Genomic DNA, 23,175 nt, shown 5'->3' with positions numbered 1-23,175 from the left:
GAGGCTACATTGCACTATCAACCTATGGATAAAGCACTCTGCTTTGTGTCTAGAGAAAGTTGTGAAATGATAGGATGTTGCCATATGCATATAGCTAGCACAATCCAATCTGCAAGTGGCAATATTACTGCAATCAATCAAAAAATCAAATCTCTGTCAGAGATGAAACAAAGTTTAATATGAAAGTTCATCAACATAACTTTTTGTATTGGAACAAACTTTTAGCTCAGTACTATGACACAAAGACGGCAAATTGGATGGTCTTTGATCTGTTGATCTTAGCGAGACCAAATTGTCAGATGCCTGATCTTCTTCTATCAAGACAACAACAAAATGTTGATGTGAAGTCACTGGAAGGCGAAGTGCGACAGAACGCGGTGCAGACATCAGATGTATACATTGAGGACTGTCCAGATGTCAGCTGTCATGCGATTGGCCTCTCTTACACCACCGAATCAAGGGTGTCATAGAAACCGCTATTTATTGGATGTGGGTGTTCAAATGACATGCTTTAAAGTGGCACCAACAGGATTTATGTGGTGGTCGGCTGAAATCGGATGTCCTCTAAACCGAGACGACAATAATGGCCTCCCCTATGGCAGGAGTGGCATAAAGGACAACACTCAGGGTTGTTATATAGGAGTTTGAATAGTGCACAATGGGGGAAGGTCCCACCCTGTCCGGCATTGGGAACATGGAATGTGACAGGTCTCATTCAACAACTTATCCTCACAGAGGGGAGTGCTAAGGCAGACATGATATTTTATTCACAGTCTACCTACTATCCAGTCTGCCGTCCAAGCCTCAAGAAGACCCTTCCATCCGCGGGCTGGGAAAATAGCCGAGGAACTGGCTAAAAAGGGAGAATGATTTCGCAAGGGAGTTAAGCCGACCATGGCAGTAGTTCTGTTTGCCTCTCGTAGTCCGCCTAATTCCCTGGTGAATTATTCTACCTTTTTGGCCAATTCCTGCTTTTTTTCCCAGCCGGCAGACGGAAGGGTCTGGTTGAGACAACCGCCACTCCACTGGAGTCTGATATTTTTATTTGGCTTCCCCTCGACTTCTCCGTATTGTCCAAGATGCAGGGCCCATTCCACCGTGTCCCTCTCATACGCCATTTACTAGTGGAGAGAAAATGAACTTTCACCATTTTGGGATATGGCATTGTAAACATTATACATCACCATTAGCTGTCGGAAGTCGCTGTCACCACCCATTACGGCACAATGGCCTGGTCTTCTTCAGCCATTAGTGTGCTGAATTCTTTTTTCGTCTCCTAGTTGGATATAAGACGGCGTTGCCCGGACCTGCCCAGTGAGCCCTGAAAGGTCCCAGTAATAAGGAGACGATTACGTCGTCCGCTTTTTTACAAGATCTCATGATGGTGGTTTTGATCCGAGTAGAGGCGCTCCCAAACCCCCTTGTCATTGTGAAGACAGCGTGTTAACCTCTCGGGTTTGGAGCTGATCACAGAAGATTGAATCACAAATGAAAAGTTTGAACCTTTCCATTCAACCTCCCATTAGGTGGAGGCTTGTGCAGTGATCCAAAAATCCCTCCTGCAAGACCTTTGTGTTGTGCTGTGCCGGCATTGGTTCTTGGCTTTAACTGACCAAATTTTTCTCAGCCTAGCAACCGGAGGGACATACAGGAAGTTTAACTACCAGTATGTCTTGTTACGCTTAATCTCACAGCAAAGGTAGGGTACAGTTCAGCGTTTTACGCATGTTTTTGAGGCATCATCTTTCCGGTAGTCCAAGGAGGGAGCGGAACAAATAAAACGCCGACCACTAGAAAGATGTAGAAAAGGCCACAAAATCATGTGTAAAACCGTGAGCTGATTCCCACCTTTAGTTGGAGATGCTGTCTTGAAATCAAACAACACTTGCAGGGGAGTTCCCCTCTTGATATGAAACCACACTTTATTCCTATGTTCTGTCAGTCCTGCAGAAAATACAAAGCCCTTATCAATCCAATCACAGCAACTTTTAATTTTCCACTTTGCTGATCTTCAATACCCGGGGTAGGCCATACATATGATATATTGTGATAATTTTGAGACGACACAAACACAACAGTAAGTACTGCTCGCAATGAATGTCTGAAAACAACTGCGTTTATTCTGCCGTTCGATGTTCGAACAGAATAGAACAATGGCTAAGTACTATGGAATCCTACTACATGAACGTATACAGAAAGACGAATGGAAACAATGGTTGATAGCTACAACTACTATAGAATCCCAACAATCCTACCAAACAGCATCAGGTCTGGACCTGATCCTCTGGTCTTTAAGCTCTCTACCAGATTTGGTTTGCTGGAAAAACAGTACAAATTGGCCAAATAGGTGGAATAGATTAGCCAGAGGAGTTAGCCAGCCATAGAGTAGAGTTACAATTTTTGAATGAATTCTTCTTCAAGGAAAATTCTGTCAATTACACAGGTTCTGGTAGAGACTACTACCTCTGGACCTGGACCCGGACCTGTGACCTGGATGTTCCATACTGCTACGGGGTACTCACCCCTGCTTTCAGACACCATTGATGCATACTTAGGGGTAACAGATGCAAACCAAATAAAGCAATTGTTGGAAAATTCACGTCATTCTGCTTCCCATCTTCCTTGTCATTGTTTATGTTCACGATGGTGATGCGGGCTGGTATCTGTAGTTTGTTTGCGCCATATCTAGATGTGCTGCGCGGGTACAGTCAGCAGCTTGCCAGACTCCATCACGGTCTTCACCGATGTTCAATCTGAAACAATCTTTCCCCAGTAATCGGTGACTGAAGATTCACACTGAAGGCTGTCTCTAGGAAGCTATGATTGATCCAGACAGGATGCTTCCTTTGTGTTGGTGGAGGTTGTTCGGTTCTGCTTGGCAACAGAGGAGGGAGGGGGGCATGGTCAAGGGCTTATCCCTGGCTTCTGTCAGTAGCAAGGAGGTTCCTGTTCACTATCAGCCTCGTCGGTGTATATCTTAGGAGATTTCTCCTGGTGCAGAAGACCAGAAAGTAAGGAAAAGGTCAAGCACGGCATTCCGTTGGTGGCTGTTGACCTCCAGCTCAGAGTGTCTTGTCTCATGGCAACTTTCATACCGATAGATTGAAAGTTCATCTGTGTTGGTAGCATTGAACTATGGTAAGTCCTAGCGTCTTTTATGATGACAAGGTTGTCTGCAGATGAGACATGTCAAAACAAGAAATGCAAGATCTCATACCTCCATGAGTTTTCCATAGCCTTACCATGCTCAACAAGTCATAAGCCTCCCCTCCCAAGTTGAGGTCATTGACCTCGCCATTCAGACCAGCTGTCTATGGACTATACCACTCTACTTTTAGGAAGGGGATGTCGGTCTGTAATGATGTAGTACCTGAGAATACTGCTAGGGCGCCCTTATTGGCCCACAAAACAAAATTCATACAAATCCATCAACAGCATCTTGAGTACACCAACCAAAAACAATACCCCTGTTGGAGTTAAAGAGGTTGACTGGCTAATAGCATGAAAGTTTGGCTATTAGTATTAACATAAGTTTGTTTGTCTTGGCAGTATTTCTAAGACACCCCACAGAAGTGCTCAGGCATACGTGTTTTCCACCTTAACTTAGTATAGAGCTTAAACTTTGTTCCAACACAATAGATAATTGCTGAAGACACCTGTCAGTAAAGTCACATGACCTAGATGATTGATCAATTGAATTCCGAAGAAGACTACAGTAAGACAGTTGAACATTACATGCACTCACATCCCTCTCCATTAGAGACCGAGAGTGCTGAGCAACTGAAAGTTTGACAAAACAAATGTTTTTTTCATGTTTTGCGTGTTTTGTTGTATTTCAAATCATACTTGTATATGAATTCAATTTTTTCTCAACACTTGCGCAGCGACCACCATCTTGTTAGCAGTGGGTCATACTTATTGTGTTGCAACAAAGCTTTAGCTCTGTGCTATGAATATTTTTGAAATGTAAAGATATCTGTGATTATGTGTGCACACCTCTCACCACCATCTATTGCAATATTAAGTGCCCGCAGACTTAAGTCGACTTACAGTACTTTAATTGTGCTTGGGTGGTAAGGTTGGAGGGACTGACCTGATCCACAGATGATTGGAAACCACCGTCTCACAAGAAACATGTGAATCACAAGGTTAGCCAAAAGAGATCACTTGTCTTAATTCCATCAGTTGTGTAGCAGTCTGACAGCAGTGGGTCAACTTCGGCAAAACCTGACATGGTCGACAGGTGTCACCAACTTAACCATGCCTGGTGCAAATCTAGCAAGTCACCAGGTTACTAACCTTTCTCTGGCATTGATGTGGTTTATAGAAATGTCAGCCACTCCGGGATGGCACTGCGGCAGGCCAGCCGTCACATAAAGAGACAGCCGACTACTTATTACCTCTGTGAAAAATGGAGATGTTATCAGTGCATCTGTCTGTTTGTTTGTTTGTACATGTATGTGTGTGTCTGTTTGTGTTTCTGGATACTTGTGGTCAGCAAAACTTAAGAACCTGGGTGGATTGTGATGATATCTGGTTTGTACATAGGTTTTTGGAGGATGAAGGTCAAGGTCAATTATGGGCCTGTTGGCTCCTTTCCAGAACTTCCGTCCTTGGCACATGTACCTTTATGAAAAATCAGGTACAGGTACACGTACTGGTACAGAGGATCAGGTACAGATTTGAACCTGTATCCATACCTGAACAATTCACCAAAGTAATCCATGATCTTCAATGATGTGTATGTGCAACTAGGCACTACAAGGGTCTGAATGAATGAACAGCATTGGTTTAAGATATTGACCTCCTTTCCCCTTCTACAGCGAAATTACATCTCCATGAAAATAAATGAATTTACAGTAGTCTGCCTGCCTGTGCCATCAGTAGGTTTTTGACACAATGATTTAGTAGGCACAATAATAAATGTCAGGCTACTGTTTCTGTTTAGATGTATCTTAAGCAGGACCAGAACGCACATGTTTCAAAGTGGGACATCACAGTTAATGACATGGTCGACTTAACATCCTTTCAGCTTGACATTTAGTCTGATTTAGTTGCAACTCCATAAGAGAAAGTGCTGCTACTGATAACCTGGCATACATTTTCATTGTTAGTTAATTGTAGTCAATGAAACTAATCGTAGCGTAGTGGAATTTTTTCATTAAGTCTTGCATGTTTTCCTTACTTCCTGGTCTTTGCTGTGTGATGCTTCAGACTATGTTGCTTATCTTTGAAGGCTTAATAACAACACATATGCCCAGTAGGAAGTGTTGTGGCTTAACTGACATGTTAGGTAGCTGTGTTCTCTCAGCTGAGCTGGTGCTACATGTATCACTGACCTGCAGTGGTGATCACCAATATCACTGCCGATTTATCAGTGGTAAAAGTGCCAGAAGTTTAGATACAGGGTTATATACAGAAAAGCCTTTCCATCTTTAATAGGATGGTGTAAGTTTTGGTCACATAACTGAGCTTGTATTGTAAATGCTGGGGCATTTTTGTTGGAAACTTTGGAAGAGAATAAGTCAAGGCCTGTCATGGATTGGATTGTCCTGAGTTGTGACCTGCAGGTTGCATATAAATGTACATAATTAGATGCAGATTTTACAAGTTGGAACCTAATTTGAATAATCAATTGTATAAGAGTCAATCCAGATAGAGCCAGAGCCCCAATTCGGCTCTATCTGGAAATATAAACTCGACTGTAAACAGTGTTTTACACTTCTGTTCACGGTTTGGTTGTCGACATTACACAGATTGCTATATATAGGACCAATAACAGGATGAGCCACCGCAAGTATGACAGTGCAACAGTTCTGCCCTAATCACCTGTCATTATCCTCTGCCAGCCTGCAGGAACAGCATACATCATCCCACACATCTGTAATTATTGATGTTTCTTACCCTCGTATTACCAGGAGAATAATGGCATCGTCACCGCACACCCTCATGATTACATTACCGCACTGTATCCTCCAAAGTAATCGAAGTAGCATGTCTTGTTTGTCAGCAGTTGTGCAGCTGGCATTCTTGAACAACAGCCCGTGTTGTTTCTCACTTCACTTGCAGCTTGTTTGGGATGTGTTTACTTCACCCAGGGCCAGCCAAACTATCCCAGCAATGGTTTAATTGCTGTAGGCGCTGGAAATGTTAGCTCGTGCCGTGGTGTCTTCCCAGGAAGGCTCCACAGGTGTTGGGGCAGCATGCTAGCTAGGCAGCCAGCAGGATAAAGTACTCTTACGCTACAGAAGATCATTAGTTACACCTGTCAAACATGTAAAAGAACCCAACACACTTTAATATCCACAGGAGTAGGGGTGACCCGGTATTTGAGTACTTGGCTGAAAAACGTGAGCTGTAGCAAAGCCGTAATGCACAGCCACTAGCTATAATAGAGAAGGCATCATGCTTCACCTCAGGTGAGGATGTCTGTTAAACTTTTAGGTATCAATTTTGCCGAAGGAAAAGGTGCCCGTATGGATCGAGGGAACTACAGCCAGGAAGGCAGAGCTGTAAAAGAACTTCAGTCATAGGAAAGCACAGAAATGGTAATGTAGTACCCTTGCTTGAAACTGTAGGGGTAACGATGTGTGCACTTCAATAACAGGCCGTACTGTCATAGGCTAAACGGGAGAAGGAACCCTTCCTGCCTCCGCTATCAAGGAAACACAAAAATGATTGTGCCCTACATGAACCTGATATGAAGTATGCACAGGTGCAGGAGGAACCAGAATAGCACATGAAAGGCCCCCTCTGTTCCCCATTACTGCCCAGAAAGGATGTTGTCCACACTGAAATGGGTAGTTGGGTTACTTCAGCCCTGTTTGGCAGACCTTACCAAATCTGCATGCAAATGTCCCAGTTGTAACAACACTTCTCCGGATTTGGAGTGATACTTGAGAAAAATGTTTCTCCTTGAGTTTCCCAGTGGGACGTACCACCCTCCCACCACTGGGGCCATTCTGTGCTCACCCCAGGGTACCAGAGCATCAGAAAACCCAAACAGAATGCCTCACCTCCGCAGTTTGCTCTTTTTCTGGGTCAGTTGGCCTGTTATTGGAGCCAGAAACGGGACATCACAGGGGGGCAGAGTTGGCAACAGCTGCACCTGCACAGGATTGGTACCTAAGGTAACAGACACATGAGATGATGGCTTGAGTGGCAGCTTTCAGTTAGCAGACTGTCACCTCCAGGTACAGCCCTGCTACCTGTCCCACCTCACCAAGCATGTCACCACCTGTATGGGAAGTAATCCTGCGAATGATGAGCTGCTGTCACACTGTATTGGACACAATACTTAGTGCCGAATTAAGAAATTGAAGCTTAAAATGACAGATTTAACAATGAAAATTAACAATTAACGTGGGCTCCCAAACAATGAGTGGGACGGAAGAAAAATTAACTAAAGCTGGAAAGAGCCCTGAACTGAAGTTTCCACAAGACCTAAACAATATGAAGTGACCAATTCTTGGACTAAAGGGAACTTGATAGAAGCAAGGATGTGGAAGTGTACCTTACTACTGCTACATCCTTAGTAGAGCAAAGACTGCCATGACTTCAGCAGTTTAGACCTCAGTAAACATACCTTTAAGTAGAGCCTAGTACGAAGAGTATGTGTTGAGGACACTTTCATAAAGATTCAGGCCCTCCCACCTATATGATTTTCACCTGTATGGTTCAAGATGGTTGGAGACTGACACCTTCCAATTGTCAGTTTTGTATCTTAATTCTGCCTCCCCCCAAAGTCTTTCAACTCCATACAACTGGAAAAAAAGAGTGACAACCAAGAAACATTATTGGTGAGGCCTAAGGGTAACAGTTTACTCAATGGATTAGGAATGAGACATCTTGTTTTCTCCTGTAATCCCCCTCCAGCTTGGTGCGGCTTCCTGAAAAATTCCCCCCAACTTCTCAACCACAGAACAAGATTAACCAACAATAACAGAATCACCTGTCACCACCAAACTACAATAAATATTACCTCTCCATGTCCTACAAGAAACACATGCCCCCTTCTTACACTCTGCAGTCCGACATCCTGAAAATGTCAGGGGGTAAATCCAAGCCAGCTAGAATAAACTTTAGGACTTAGAAGAGGGTTTATGGAAAACATTGACCTGTCCACCAGACCTGGCTACCAGGCCAGGCTGCCTGGACCCAAAAGGCTTGCATGGGGGGTTTGACCTGCTGGAAGATCTTTGATGAACAATTGGGTCCATGGCAATCCCAGCTAGCTAGACAGCTAGTGTGGGTTGGTTGGGTGGAATAGAAGGCAAAACATGTCAGTATGTGTATGTTTGTTTGTGTGTTGAGTGTTTGCATGTGAATTTAAAATGTTAATTTAGATTGAGGGGAGTTGCAACGAGAGGGGCCAGCATAACGAAAATAGGAAACCAATAGGACTGGACAGACAATGATGGGACCTCGTTTACCTTTTGAATAGACATAAACTGTCAGAAAGATTTTTGGTTCACCGCTTTCTTCTGTCAACTTTCTTTGGCATCTATTTCTAATTTATCCCCCTAATGTCAATTAAATGTTGAAGAATAATAGTTGGATTGGAGGAAGTGAACTTTCTGCTTTGTTGGTCACACCTGGCTCATTAAAGATGCACAGGGGAGTCCCAAGTAAAATCAGACATTAGTGTGTGTGGTGAAGTAGCAGCCAGCTAGTTTTGTACACACGGTGAGGTACAGATTTTGACAGTGAATCCATGTAGTACAAGTGACTTGTGTAGACAGCTGTATTTACCCAGGAAGAGGGCGGATGTATCGTTTCTTCCACGTAATTGGTTTCAACTCAGGCAAAAATCAAAAGAGGACTCCTCTTACCCAAACTTCTTCAAACGCTCCAATGGGAACTGCAGGTTCCCATGAGGATCGGAATACCATCATCAGAGCTAGGGCTCTCCTAGAGCTGCGTATCTAAACGGAACATCGGGTACGTGTTGCTACTGGTACGGAGGTTTGGGTACAGGTCCGTGCCTGGACAATTCGACAAAGTAACCTGTGGTCTTCAATGATGACAGAAACAGTTTACAGTGTTATGTTTATTTTGGAGCTTGTTTCTAGGTTCATTCAAAGAAACTTCTCTTGCAAGAAGATCTCACATCAAAGATGATGCTGATTTCACCGCCCATACATTTTTTTTCTCAAATTTCTGTCTTTTTTCCAGTGCTAGAATATTTATTTTTGTGCTAAGAATAAATTTTTTTGTGATTTACTCTTTTGACATTTGGTATTTTGGACCTTCATCAAAAAGATTTTCTTGGTATCTTGCCAGTTGGTTTTACAGCCCTAGTCTCTCCTCTTCCAAGGATCAAGTCACTTATTACTACAGTTTTGTTATAGATTATTACATTATTGTTATTTTGCTAACTGCGATGGACTCTGTAATCTCCATCATTTTGTTATCGAAATATGCTATGATTTGATATATAATTTTTTTATATACAACCAATTACTATTCTGTTAGTATTTTGTTAGTATTATTATTGTCTGATTTGTTATTGTTATTATTTACTGCTATAATCATATTATGAATTGTTAGATTTATGTTATTTTTGTTAATTTAGATGGAGGAAGACCTTGTAGAAGCCACTATGGCTTTTTTTCTTCCCCCAGCACATGTTTTTGTTTTGTTCTATTATGTAAAATTGATTTTAATATGTGCGAATAAACCAAACCAAACCATTCCCCCTCTAGATGTTTAGTTATAATGGTCTTAATTTCTAAAGATACCAGTCATAATCTTTTAAAGATCTGTTTTGAATTCCTTTAACAGCATTGGCTTTCGGATTGATCAGCTTTAACCATCTACAGCGTACCAGTACTGTGATCCCCTGGGTAAATGTTTCAGAAAGCTTCTAATGGCTTGTGACCTGGAAAAAAAAGATTAAAATGAAATTGCAACAATCTAACAGGAAAGGGGCAAAATACAAAACAGAATGTTTGGTATGTAATGTATGTAATATTTACACAACAATACGGCAATGTCTGTCCTAACGTGACCCAGACTATAGTTCTACCTGGCCCAATCCTACAATTCGTTCTTCATGAAAGAGTTGGAATTTACAGATAGATTAAAAGAATTCATAAATAATTTCACCATTCTGTTGGACTACATTTTGTATGATATTGTGACAACTGTAGTGTAAATATTACACTATTGTTGGTAAATTGCATTCTATTAGATATCATTTTGGAGGGCCAAATCCTTGCAAAAAACATTTTGGAGCAGCATAACTCTAGCCTGAGTACCAGCCTCCATAGTGACCGCTGGCGCAAAAAAATTCGCTTGCTAACCATGGTTAAAATAACTCGCAACAAGAAAGCAAAGTTTTATCATCGCTTATCAGATGACGACTTACCATTCAAAAACATTATCTATGAAACGTGCTACGGTGAGTTTCCAGTGTAACCGTCAAAGCGTGTGGACCAGTACATGATAACGGCGGAATGGCGGAATATAACAAATGACGAAGACGTTAAAAACTTGAAACTTTCCTTATACTACTTGAAAGAAACAATTGCTCGCAAAAAGAAAACAAAGTTTCAACCATTTCATAATCGCTAATGAAAGTTGAAAGGGAAATAACAAGGAATATTTTTTAAAACTAGAAATAGAAGCAAAATACCTGAAAGAATCTTCTTGGGTCACAGCGCACAGCACAGCACAGGGGGGCGATCGAGAACAGGCGTGCGATATGCTGTGCAATTACTTACCTGTATTTTACCGAATTGTGCTGTGGCTACATCGACAATTTTCAACAATTACTTTAAAGTCACGCAATTGTAACAGCAAAGTCCATGCTGCACTTGACCAGTTCACCGATTCTGGTTCACTATCAATCCACAAAACTTCCGTCACAGCGTGCAGCTCAGCACGTCTTGACGTGCTGACTGGCAGGTGACGACGGTATGTGGAAAGTTCGGCGTTAATGCCTTTTAATATTTTATTGTGCGAATTTCAATGAATAGATATTTCGCAGTGACTTCATAGATATATCATTGAGCATTTCCCTTTGAGCTTGTGCCCGAAAATCGCCGTAGTAAAAGGAGAGACAAAACTTCCGTCACAGCGTGCAGCTCAGCACGTCCTGACGTGCTGACTGACAGGTGGCAACGGCCTGTGGAAAGTTCGGCGTGCATGCCTTTTGATATTTTATTGCGCGAAAACACACAATTTAGAGACATCCTGCTGAGCGTATAAACATTTGCCTTCAAGCTTGTGTCCAGAAATCTCCGTGGTAACGGCCTCACGCAAAAAAGAGAGACCGATCACGGCATACGTATTCATACAAATCACGCCGAATCGGCGTAATGTTTGTGTCGCAATAAGTGGCTACTTTCCGTCTAAGCGGCTGATCGCACATGTGTCATGGCGGACTTTCCGTGCATCGAGATCGGCGTTTCCTGTAGGTTTTACGCAGGTTTACTGGCAGCTCCAGCCAAATGGATCATAAGTATTACATCTGAAGATAATAAAAAGCGGAACAGTTGATAGTTTGGGTGTTTTTATTTCATTTCAGAACGGGTTTTAGTTGAACTATCTCCCGAGATCGGTGCTCGCACGTTCTCACAGGCGCTCCGTACGAACTTCGCAAATTCCGTATTTTCCCACACTCTGTCCTTCATAGAAATCAAAAGATCGTAAAATATAATTGTTCAGCTATTTTCTGACCGAGTATTGTCAACTGTTTGCGTCTTATATCAATGTGGAGACCGTAGAAAACAGCCGTTCTGGGTGCCCCATATGGCACCCTGGGACGGCCGTCAAAGCGTGTTCCTGTGCACATTTTGACGCCGTCGAACGTGTGCTGTGTGGCACGCTTACATAGCTCGGTACTCAGGCTAGCATAACTCCTGTTAGATCAACAAATCTTCATCACATCAGTGCAAATTCTGTACTCCCACAGTAGCTCGTACTCTGCAGTTAGCTGATATCTATGTACAACCTACTACAGTTGTATAAGTGGCAGATACTTGTTCACGGTGACTTAATCTGAACAGTCAACCTCTTTGGGTCTTTGCTTAGGATACATTTTCATGGTTGCACAAATTGAATGGGTAGGACCATTGGACCTGCAATAGCAGATGGTGTTGGAAGGTTCGTCTGGTTCAAAGTCCATGCATCGTCACTTTTTCGATAAAAATCTTGAGGACTCAAAAATGAGTCAAGTCTCCTGGTGGCATGCAGGGCTGGCCCCAGGATCTGTCCCAGGACCGAAATTTGCTTGTTGGGACAAAAATTTCACCCTGTCAGTTAAAAAAAATCTGAACTTCATGGCTTGAAATTGACGGATTCAACAATGAGTGGGACAGAAAAAAATTAAAGTTGGGGACAGCCCTGGTGGCATGTTAGTTCTTTAGTAGATCCTTCTGTGTCCTGCATGGGCCATAGTACCACAAATTACCGGTAAATTACAATCTTGTTGAAGACTCAGCCATACCAAAAGTTGCAGCATGTAACATTAACCTGTAGTGCATGTATTAAGAGTAGAGTAGATCCTGTCGGCCAGGTAGGAAGGTCATATTCCAATTTAGGCTGCTCATCCATTTACTGGATCATGATTCCAGGCTTGTCAGGGCAGTCTAATGCTTTGTAGTTGTAGACTACTGGGTTAACATTACATTCGTCTGACTATTACTGTACATTCAATGATCGATGAACTCAAGTACTGCCACAATGGAAACAGTACATCAAGACTTTAAAAAACATAAAAGTAAACCAAGCAATTCCACTGAGATGGAGGGGTCAGGGGTTAACCTACTTTCAAATCACCACTGCAGGTGCGATGTCTCAGGTTTCTTCTTTTTTTTGCCCTGCAATTTTTACCAGTTTGACAGTAAATTTGGATATACTGTAAATGCATTTAAATTCAGGTGGTTTAAATCTCACAGTAGGGATAAAATGGAGTGATTGTGGTGGTTTTAAGTTTGCATTTGAGACAATAGTAGACAAGGGGGTAGGTTGGCAAAAATTTTTGCAGTTTTAAGTTCGCGGTGGAGAGCTTACCGTGAAAACCACTAACGTAAAACCACTGTGGACATTTCTGCATTTACAGTACATCTATCTGCTAATCATCTGTTGATAGCTGTGAACTCAGAACCTTCCACATCTTGTTGTACTTGCTGTATACAGTAAGTACACACACCAGGGAATACAGTTTACCAAGACTGTTGGTAATAAGAAAATCTTTGCCTCAGAAGTAGCCAGATTAGAGAAAGAATAGTCCTGGCAGACAGTGACCCCTCCGACAACTCTGCTCATTCTGAGCACATACACAGTCAAACTTGTACAAGTGACCACCTCTACATAAGGACCTATGTGACCACTCTTTTTGGTGCCATAGATAATTTTTACCATCTACACAAGCATCAAGAATTCTGTCCATAGTGACCACCTGTCCACATAGACTAGATTTTATCGGTGCCCCGAGTGGTCTTCTTGGTCAATTTTGACTTTATATGTATGCCTCGTTCCTAAGATGATTTTTCCAATTGACACAAGCATCAAGAATCCTGTCCATAGTGACCACCTGTCCACATAGACCAGATTTTATCGGTCCCCTGAGTAGTTTTCTTGGTCAGTTTTGACTTTACGTGTATACCTCCATGTCAAAAAGTCTGTGGGTCATTTGTCCTTGTAAGCAGATGTTGACAGTAAATAAAGTTGTGCGTTTCCCTCTGTTGAAGCTTGTTTCTATCAACGGACTGGTACTTCACCTCGGCTGGTTGTGTGTGTGGTCCTCTCTCTCGCAGCGGTTTCTTGCGCAGGTTGTTTCTCTCGCCCTGCGGTCTCGGGTTGCACGGAAGTTATGGTTTGCGTAGTGGCACAAAGGGCTTGCACGTGTACCTGAAACCAAAGGCAGCTCACAGCTGAGGGCCGCTCACAATATCTGTGAAGAGAAGTAAACAATGTTTCTGTATCTGTATCTATATAGCCGGTATAACCGCCATCAGGCGTAACACACCAGCTGTTTGACCCATTCCACCTGAACCTGCCTTTTCTTCTAAAAACCCCTTATGATACTCCCCAACCTGCATCAACACACAGCCAGCTAGGCCATCATCTCCCTGCTGCTCTCATAACATTGGTTCAAGGAGGCAAAATGCCCCCTAGGAAGGAGCAAGACCCCACAGGCAAAATGACCTGACATACTGCTTGGAAGAAATCTGAGCGCTGCTATAACACTGGTTGTAACACTAGTCAAAGCAAGAATGGCCATGGCCTACATTTGTCTGCTTCTCTTATGAGTGAAGCTTTTACCTGTTCCTCAATAAATTCTGACTGGATGACCTGCAAACATGGAAATGCACTAAGCCCATCCAAAGCTGGACATTTATCCCTGACTGGTCAGTTAGATAAATACATTTATGCTGCAGTAAGAAGTTACAAGTCCAGGTGATCACATACATTTGTACTACCCATACTAATTGCAATATATGCAAGCAATGTATTCAAAATTTTAGGTTGCACAGGCTTTCATTGCCTTTGTGGCATCTTACATCATGATGAAAAAGCTAAATGTTTAAGACAGATTGAATTTGAAAAAGAAAAAGAGCTGTATGGTAGTTAAAAACAACCCGAATACTTCAAATATAGTCAAACCTGTACAAGTGACCACATAAGGACCAGCTGGTCAATGTGACCACTTTTTGGGCAGAAATTTTTGACACAAGCATTAAGAATCACGTGTATAAATTAAAGACCAACTGACCAGATTTTCTCTGTCCCCTGAGTGGTCTTCTTGGGCGATTTCAACTATACCTTGATTGAGTTCCTACCTGTGGTTTGTGTATGATCTAGCTGACTGTTTCTGCTATATTCCAGGTCTATGCAGGAAGAGGGGATGATCTGGAGGAAGCCAGTCTCACCCAGATGAACCTTCTGTCCTTCGCCAGGCAGATAGCAGTGGGAATGGTAAGGAAGACTTTTGTCCATTCAATCAGTGCAATTTCCAGAATAGAAAAACACCTCCTAAGACCTATTAGGATTGTTTGTTTGTTTGTTAGGACTATCTGTTTATGTATTTATTAGTACTTCTATCATGTAATCTGTAGCTTTGTTATATTTTGTCTGACCCTTACCTCTTCCCTCATGACCTAAATGAAAATCAGCCAGCAGGTAAGTATTTCAAAACTGAGCCAAACCCTATATCTGCTTAGAGATGGCCGTTTTGTTGTTCCCCTCTCTATTCTTTGATTTGTTTTGACTTGTTTTGTTTTCTTTTGCTTGTTCGTTGGTTGGTTGGTTGGGAACAGATTGTCTACAGTGCCGGTTCCATCACAATGTTTGCCCATACAACTTCCAAACAACACATTCCTTCAGGAGTGAACATCACCCTGTTTATTAAGATTAAAAGAAATCCAATAAAATTTTCTTCTTTAAGGAATTTCTGTGGCAGAAAGGGTTTGTGCATCGCGACCTTGCGGCGCGGAACGTCCTTGTGGGAGACGAAGGGGTTGTAAAGATCGGCGACTTCGGACTGACTCGCTACATCTACACCGACAAGATCTACGTCAGCAAGAGGGGAGGCAAGCTGCCAATCAAGTGGATGTCACCAGAGGCCATCTTTGACCAGACTTTTACCACACAGAGTGACATGTGAGTCCCTCACCTGAGACATGTGATGACAGATGTTCTAAGAATGGGACATTGTGCCCACTTGATTATGGTATTACATTTGTGTGGCTTGTGTCAACACCAGTGGGACCCACACCAAGAGAGCTCCCTGCCTTGTACTAAGTTGTAGCGACCAGGGGGTAGAGTAGACCAGGACCGTTCCTAATCCCTCCATACTGGTGGCAGTACCATACTAGTGACCCCTCTCAAGTCAGGTTTTGTTGATGAGATTTCACTTGTATTCTGTGAGAAGTTGATGCCTGTGTTGAAAATGTGGCCCCAGCCTCAGGAAACTTGAGCATTCTAATCTGACACGTTCAGTTAGCTGAAGGGCTTCAGGTTGTGACTGATATCTTGTGAAAAGAAACAGCATGTTGACAGCATAAATTGATAAGTAGTTAAACCCTTTTTTAACTCCAATTGTAAGAGCCTTTAACTCGGGCAAAAGGGTCCCGGGATCTCTGTCCACACTTAATCACAGTATGTAAATATTTTCTGTTGCAATTAGGAGGTTTGTACAGGAAGAGCCTGGCGGTGTGACCCACAGTTGCTGCTAAGTAAATGACTTGAAGTGGATGACAAATTGGTGGTCAAGTCACTTTGTACAAAGCACTCGCCATTAAAACCCGAAACCATTTTTGTAGCTGTCTCAAATGATGGGAAAGTAAATGCTTTTTGCCCGAGGAGAAGGGGTTTGTGTACAGGAAGAAACAAAGTGCTCTTGATAAAACAAAGTCCTCAGTCAAACTCCAACAGAAGTGTCTTGTCGTCTAGAGACATGGAGTCCTCCACAATGGCATGGATCCCTTCAGCGGCTTGGTCACCTGCTCCGCGCTGTTTGCCAAGGTACACAAAGTGATGCTCACAAATGTCTGCTAATGATTGGCCCTTTGACATCTCAGCCTGATCAAGTAGTTTACTGTTGCAAGGTGATACTTGTTTGTTATTGCAACTTTTCAACAAGGAAGGGATGAAAAGGTAACGTGGGCCTCTGTCTGCGAGTATGCAAACAACCCTCCAAAGAGGGGGAGGCAAAAGCCTCTAAACCATTTTCCCTGATATACCACGCTTTCCGAAACGGATACTCTTCCTCGACAATACAAGCCGCACAATGAGCGATTCTTTGTAGCCGGTCCTCAATGGCACGCTTACCTTACATGCGACAACAGTGACTTTATTCATCACCTCTTGCTGTGGACGCAGGTGAACCTCTACACCAACAAAGGGCCGCTCAATGGCCAATTAGTAAGAAAATCTCCAAACCTCCTCCCCTGACCTGTTCTGCCAATATGTGTCCCTGATACCTCTTGATAACCTGTTTAGCAGGCTGTAAGACCTTGAACATTGTCAATACTCGCCACTAGTGTGTAATATTTTGTTCTTTAGAGCCCCATAATCCAGTCATCGATAGGAGGCTGTTTCCAGCTTTTTCTATAGAGTTACTTGATTCCGAACAGGTGGGCCACGCTCTTTTGAATCCGGGCAGCTTCCACTGTACGTCCACACAATGTGTACACACGACACACAGGAGGCTGCGCCCAACTTTTGTGTGAAGGTTTACTATATCAGCATTTCAAACAATCACTTCATACATGTTTTGTTCTTTTATGTTTTCATCAGCTGGTCGTTTGGAGTGGTTCTTTGGGAGCTGGCGACCCTGGGGGGCTGCCCCTACCCCGGCATTCAGAACAGGGACATGCTGGCCCTTCTGCAGAGAGGATACAGGATGGACCAACCAGAAAACTGTCCCGAGGAGATGTAAGCATCGTCGATAGTAACACTGTTTATCTTTATCCATACACAAGTGAAATAGCCTGCATGGCACAAAACCAACAAAAAGAGTGAATAGGGCTGATAAGAGTAGCATTCAAAACACAGCACCTCCCACAAATGGGAGTCAGATGATTGGATTAATTGGATCTAATGGTATTGATGTCCAACAATGGAGCAGCTGATGTGTGAAGGTGTGCCAAGGAACAAAACAAATGCAAAATCTCACAGTGATAAAGAAATCATTATCTGAACAGAACAGTGATCTACATTAGCATAACTGCCCCTGGTCTCTAGGGGTTACCAACAGGTGTGGGCCCTCCTCGTTATCAGTAATTTCTGTCCACTTACACCTGAAACAGGTCCCCTTGGTAGTCTCTACCAGACTTCTTGAGTTGCAGAAAAATGAAAAGTTAGCCAAATAGGTTTTATACATGTTGCCAAAGTGTAACTCCGTGGCCAACTAATCCCTCTGATAAATAATTGTATTTGGCCAATTTGTACTATTTTTTGAGCATCCCAAAGAGTCTGTTAGAGACTATCCCCTTGGTAACAAGTTACTAAAAGTGGGTCCAAACTTTTCGCCAATTCCCGACGGGACCCTAGAGGGGCACTGTGGCTCATCTCTAGCTCATCATTCATCACTCAGGTACTTCTAAATGGTTGGCATACCTGGGGTGAAAGACATTAAGGGTTGGCTCTGTTACAGCACGCTCCTGGCATCCGCCCCATTCCAAAATCGAAGAAATTATCCCTCACAGGACAATTGCCACAATGCCAGTCTTCGCACCTGTAGTGTTGAATGTGGTCAGGTTGAAGGTGGGTGCTGTGACACGCCTGAACTGCAACAAAAACATGCCGACAATGGCAATGGCTGCGGTTAGTACACACAACTTTCACACCCAACTGCAGGCACAGAAAGGTAACTCAGATCAAAGGTTCGCGGAGTAAAAGGCAGAAATACCTCCCCTGCCATACCGTGAGCTTCGACTTCCTGACCGCACCCAGCTGGAACTTGTACGCACCACGTTTGGTCTGCTTCGGCGATGCATGATGGATGATGGCGAAATCGCTCCTTGCAATGCGAGCACTTAACATGGACACCACGGAGGTGTTGGATGATGATGCGCAGTTCCCCCCATTCCTTCTCAGTAACACTACACTCACCGTGTTTATATCCTGATCAAAAACAGCTCCAAGCACCCAAGGATTCTTGAATTTTTGCAGATAAACTACCATGGTAGCCACACACCCTGGTCAGAGTTGCAAATTATCCAGAGATAGCCCAGAACCAGGCTTTGTAATCTCGTAGTCGTCAACAGAGTTCAAGATAGGTGAAAGTGAAGGAAGTCCCCAAGAGGAAATAATCGCAGATCCATTCTTTAAAATGTGTGCTATGTTTATTGCAAAGAAAAGTTATTCTGTGATTGTTTGAACTTCCCTGGAGTTAATGGTCCGTTTCTAAGGTCACCCCGTGGACAGAATGGGGCAGGAATGTGTGTTCTGACAGTCTGATTTCTTTCAGGTACCAGTTGATGCTTACCTGCTGGCACGACCGTCCTGAAGATCGCCCCTCCTTCACTGACGTCCGCAACTTCTTGGAGGACCTCATGGAGAAAGACACCCCCTACCTGGACCTCAGAGTGGACCAGTCCAAGGATTACTACAAGGCGGTGGACAGCGGGGAAGACAACAGCGGTGAGGACGACAGCGTGGAATTTGTAGAATCCTGCCCTTCTTTTCTTGTTGAGTCCTCCTCTGCTGGACTCTGTAGTTCTGGGCAGTCCTCAACTCTGCCATCCTCTCTTGGCTCTCTCAGCCAATGGCCAGCCACGGTACCTTCTGAGTGGACCCCTCCTAAAGGCATGACCTTACCCAGAACATCTAAGGAGTCACTCTCCGTCAAACCTTTGTCCCACCCTTTCCTTACAGACAGGCAGACTTCTGATGTTTGAAAGATTCCCTCCCATCCTCATGAAACACCTGGAATATAAGCACTTAGCCTGAAGTAGGTGTTTCATATTCGGTGTGTGAAATTTAGTTGCATAAGAAACAAAAACAACGGCATACCATTAGATTACACGTGGGGAAGGGTCTGAGCCCAGCAACTTTTCTCACAACATCCAGCAAAACATTTGGATGTTGTTTCTCACAACATCCAGCACAACAAGTGATTTGTCTGGAGGTTAATTTTGTACTGTACATCATTGGGTTATGTACTGGACACCACAAGCAGGAGACCATGTGAAACAGCTAATTTGTTTTTTACACCAAAGTACTGGTACATGTATGTGGCATGGCAGACTGGTGAATTAGTGAACACATTGCCTGAATTTCTAACCCTGCATTTCAAAGGTAAATTTCAACACAAACTATGGAAATCCATACGGTATACATTATTTTCATGTTTTACAGAATTTTTGGGACAGTGTTGAAGTTCTGACAAAAAGATATAGTGAAGGACACCCCTAGACACAGTCGAAGGCGTCCACCTCATAAAAAGTCCTAAGACACCAAAATGCCTGTCTCAGTGTCTGGCAGGAAGGCTAACTGGTGGTGAGAACCTCCGTGATGGGCTGAGCTTAACAAACTAGCCGTTGTTTATGTACATTTTGTAAAGAAGGGTTTATTAGTGGTCTCATAACAATGTCTTTGAAACTTCCTGCAAGGAGAGACAGAACAAGAATGTATTTAATTATCCCCCATCAAGAAGCTATCCCTCTTTTTAATACTAGCCTCTACCAGGCTCCATGGGCTGTTTAAATAGAACCAATTGGCCAAATAATCTGCCTGAGGAGTAAGCCAACCAAGCAATTCCACATTCACCAGAGGCCTAATAAGAAGTCTGGTAGAGACTAGCTGGACCTGCTCTTGAGGCCAAATAATCTCCAAGGAGATCTGGTGGCAAAATTGTTGCGTCGGCAGAGACTGTACCCATGGGCCAAGACAGTATCCAAGGGCCCAGTGCTCTGCCAAACCACTAGTGTGAGAAATGTTACAATTTTGCCTTTCTACATCTGCTTGGAGATTAGAGGCCATATGGACATTGGTCCCTACATGGGAGATGAGAATGAAGAGAGGATGGTCATGGTTTATGCACGTTTGACAACTGTGAAGCTAACTGTTATGGTTGGTCATGCATGAAGTCTCCACATGAAAAGTTGTTCCTGAGTGAATGGGAACACAAATCCATTCTGTTTGTTTGGGGATTGAACTGTGTGTAACAGGAATGTTAATTTTGATGGGAACACAAAAGATGTGGAAGAGAGTGTTCCTGATTATTGTTCACTTGTATGTTACATCGAGCACTTGTCTGGATTTATTTAATCCTGTAAGTACTGTTGTTTGCTGTAAATGAGCTGTTCAAGTACAAATGTTAATTTTGATTGGAACACAAAAGATGTGGAGGAAAGTGTTCCTGATTATTGTTCACTTGTATGTTACATCGGGCACTTGTCTGGATTTATTTAATCCTGTAAGTACTGTTGTTTGCTGTAAATGAGCTGTTCAAGTACAAATGTTAATTTTGATTGGAACACAAAAGATGTGGAGGAAAGTGTTCCTGATTATTGTTCACTTGTATGTTACATCGGGCACTTGTCTGGATTCATTTAATCCTGTAAATACTGTTGTGTGTTGTAAATGAGCTGTTCAAGTACGAATAGGTTAAATGATTGACAATTTTATTATGCTTGTATGATAATTGGCTTAATCCCTATTGCACTTATTTCTAGAAGTAATAGCTTATTGTACACCGTAAGTTTATAAAAACATGTGTATTGATCTTGTTATACAGTTTTCTTATTCAAAAGAAACAGTATCAGTTGTAATTGTGTAGTTATTAAATTGGTTAAAAGGACTGGAAGTCTGATTAGCCCTTTTCAAACATCTTTTGTTTAGTGTTGTTTTGCTAACACCTGTTGTCACCTACATGGGGGTGTGATTTAAAGGAAAAGCGTTTACTTTTACCCAGGAAGGTAGGATATATTCACTTGGTTTAGGCAAGGTGGTTAAAATACAGGTACAAGTCATTGGTGATGGCGTTGCGACTGACCTTCACGTCTTATGTTTGCACTATCTATGAGTACACAAGTCCTGACAAGAAAATAAGTTCTCTTCGGAACTTGTGGAGAAGTACAAATCATTCAGAATCAGGGGTATTTGTATGAGTTTAAGAAATATGTGTGGCAGAACTTTCCAAAGAGCCTAATTAAAAGGATCTGACCCTACTGTTATTTAAAGCTCTAGTCTTTACCAGACTCTTTCAGCTGCTCAGCAAAAATAGTACAAATTGGCCAAATAAGGAGAATAATTTGCCAAAGCAATTAGCCAGCCATTGAGTTTCATTCGGGATTGCGAAACTGGGATTCTATGGCCTGCTAATTCCTCTGGCATATTAGTATCCCTATTTGGCTAAATTCTGTTGCAAAATGTATATTTTTCAGCAGGTCAAAGAGTCTGATATAAACTATGAAAGCTCCCCGGCCCACTGTATGAAGAGCTGTCATCAGCCAGGTGGGAATAGCTTACATCCTGGAGGTGCAACCCATGGGGGCAGCGGTGAGAGACGGCTGTCCAATTAGCAGGGTCCCAGGATTTCCCACAAGTTGTGGCATTATGTAGATTAGAGTGTTTGTTTAGAGATCCAAGGGGAAAGCTGTTAATCTTGAACCTGGCTAAGAGTGACAGAAATGCTTTGATCTCTTTGGAGGGGCAGTCCGTTTCTTCATTGAAGCGGTTTTATGTGCTTCGATATTGTAGTGGTTAATATTCTACGTCAGAACTATACGGGAAGAGTTGACCCTGCATGCCACCCCCTTGTCCCACCTACACTTAGGGGACCTACACAGACAGCTTAGGAATGCGGAGGCACGGTGGAAGTCATTAAAGGAACAAAGTACTTGTAGTCATCACCACACCTTTTGACCAGTGCAAATCTGATGCATTCCTTAAGTATGATAAGACGCCCATGGGTGTGGTCAGCTCGTCTTGTGGGAATAAATATGACTAGTAGTAAAGTGCACGATTCGCCCCTGGGCAGGCCATACCAGGTAGCAACAGTTTCCTTTTGTTACCGGACTTGATAAGACGGCGAACGTAAGTCTGGGTAGTTTCCTGTTTGTTTCGTCTACTACGATAGCTGTAACTTCCAAATCGGCCTGTGATTGTTCATTTTCATATCTAGTATACAGCACGTGGCAAGTCGGCACATCCAAAGAGTTTCCCCTGTCTGCTGCGGCATGTGTATCTCTGTTTGGGCGAATCCGAGATGCGGAAGGAATTGTTCAACTTTTGAAAAGCTGTCATCAGATTCGAAGGAAATTTACGTCAAGTATTATAAGGACATTATGTCCTTGGTACTAACAAGCAAACGCGAAGTTTAGATAGCCATCTATGTTCCTTGATGCTTATTTGATGAGAGAATTATGGAAGCATTATCGGAGACGTTCTGTTGTGCGATCTTATCAGGGGGTCCTTCGGGCGTCTTGGGGTGGTCGACATCAATAAAATTAACTAATTGAATGGCCTCTAAATGGTATCGATGTTCCAGAGAGCCCGTATAGTAGCATGGGGGCCAGCTTTTCCCCACGACTGGAATTTAAGACCCACAAAATCTGGCTTTCCTTGTTTGTTTCTTTTCGGATTGCGGGCTCGTGACAGACTGGGCCTAGTACAAGTAGTAGCGAAACGGTCCGAGTGGGCATTGCAGGTACGTCTGTAATAGACTCCGCGTGTAGCTTGAAAAACAGCAGAAATTTACCAAATAATTACCCAGAG

The 23,175-nt window shown here is 42.9% G+C and overlaps 1 pseudogene; it reads left to right on the top strand.

The window, feature by feature from the left end:
• LOC136432002 (uncharacterized) overlaps positions 1-21,283 on the top strand; it is a 61,596-nt pseudogene extending 40,313 nt beyond the window's left edge.
• The last annotated feature ends 1,892 nt before the right edge of the window (positions 21,284-23,175 follow it).

The sequence above is a fragment of the Branchiostoma lanceolatum genome, chromosome 4, assembly GCF_035083965.1.
Source record: "Branchiostoma lanceolatum isolate klBraLanc5 chromosome 4, klBraLanc5.hap2, whole genome shotgun sequence".
NCBI lineage: Eukaryota > Metazoa > Chordata > Leptocardii > Amphioxiformes > Branchiostomatidae > Branchiostoma > Branchiostoma lanceolatum.
This window is presented reverse-complemented; position numbering and strand designations above follow the sequence as displayed.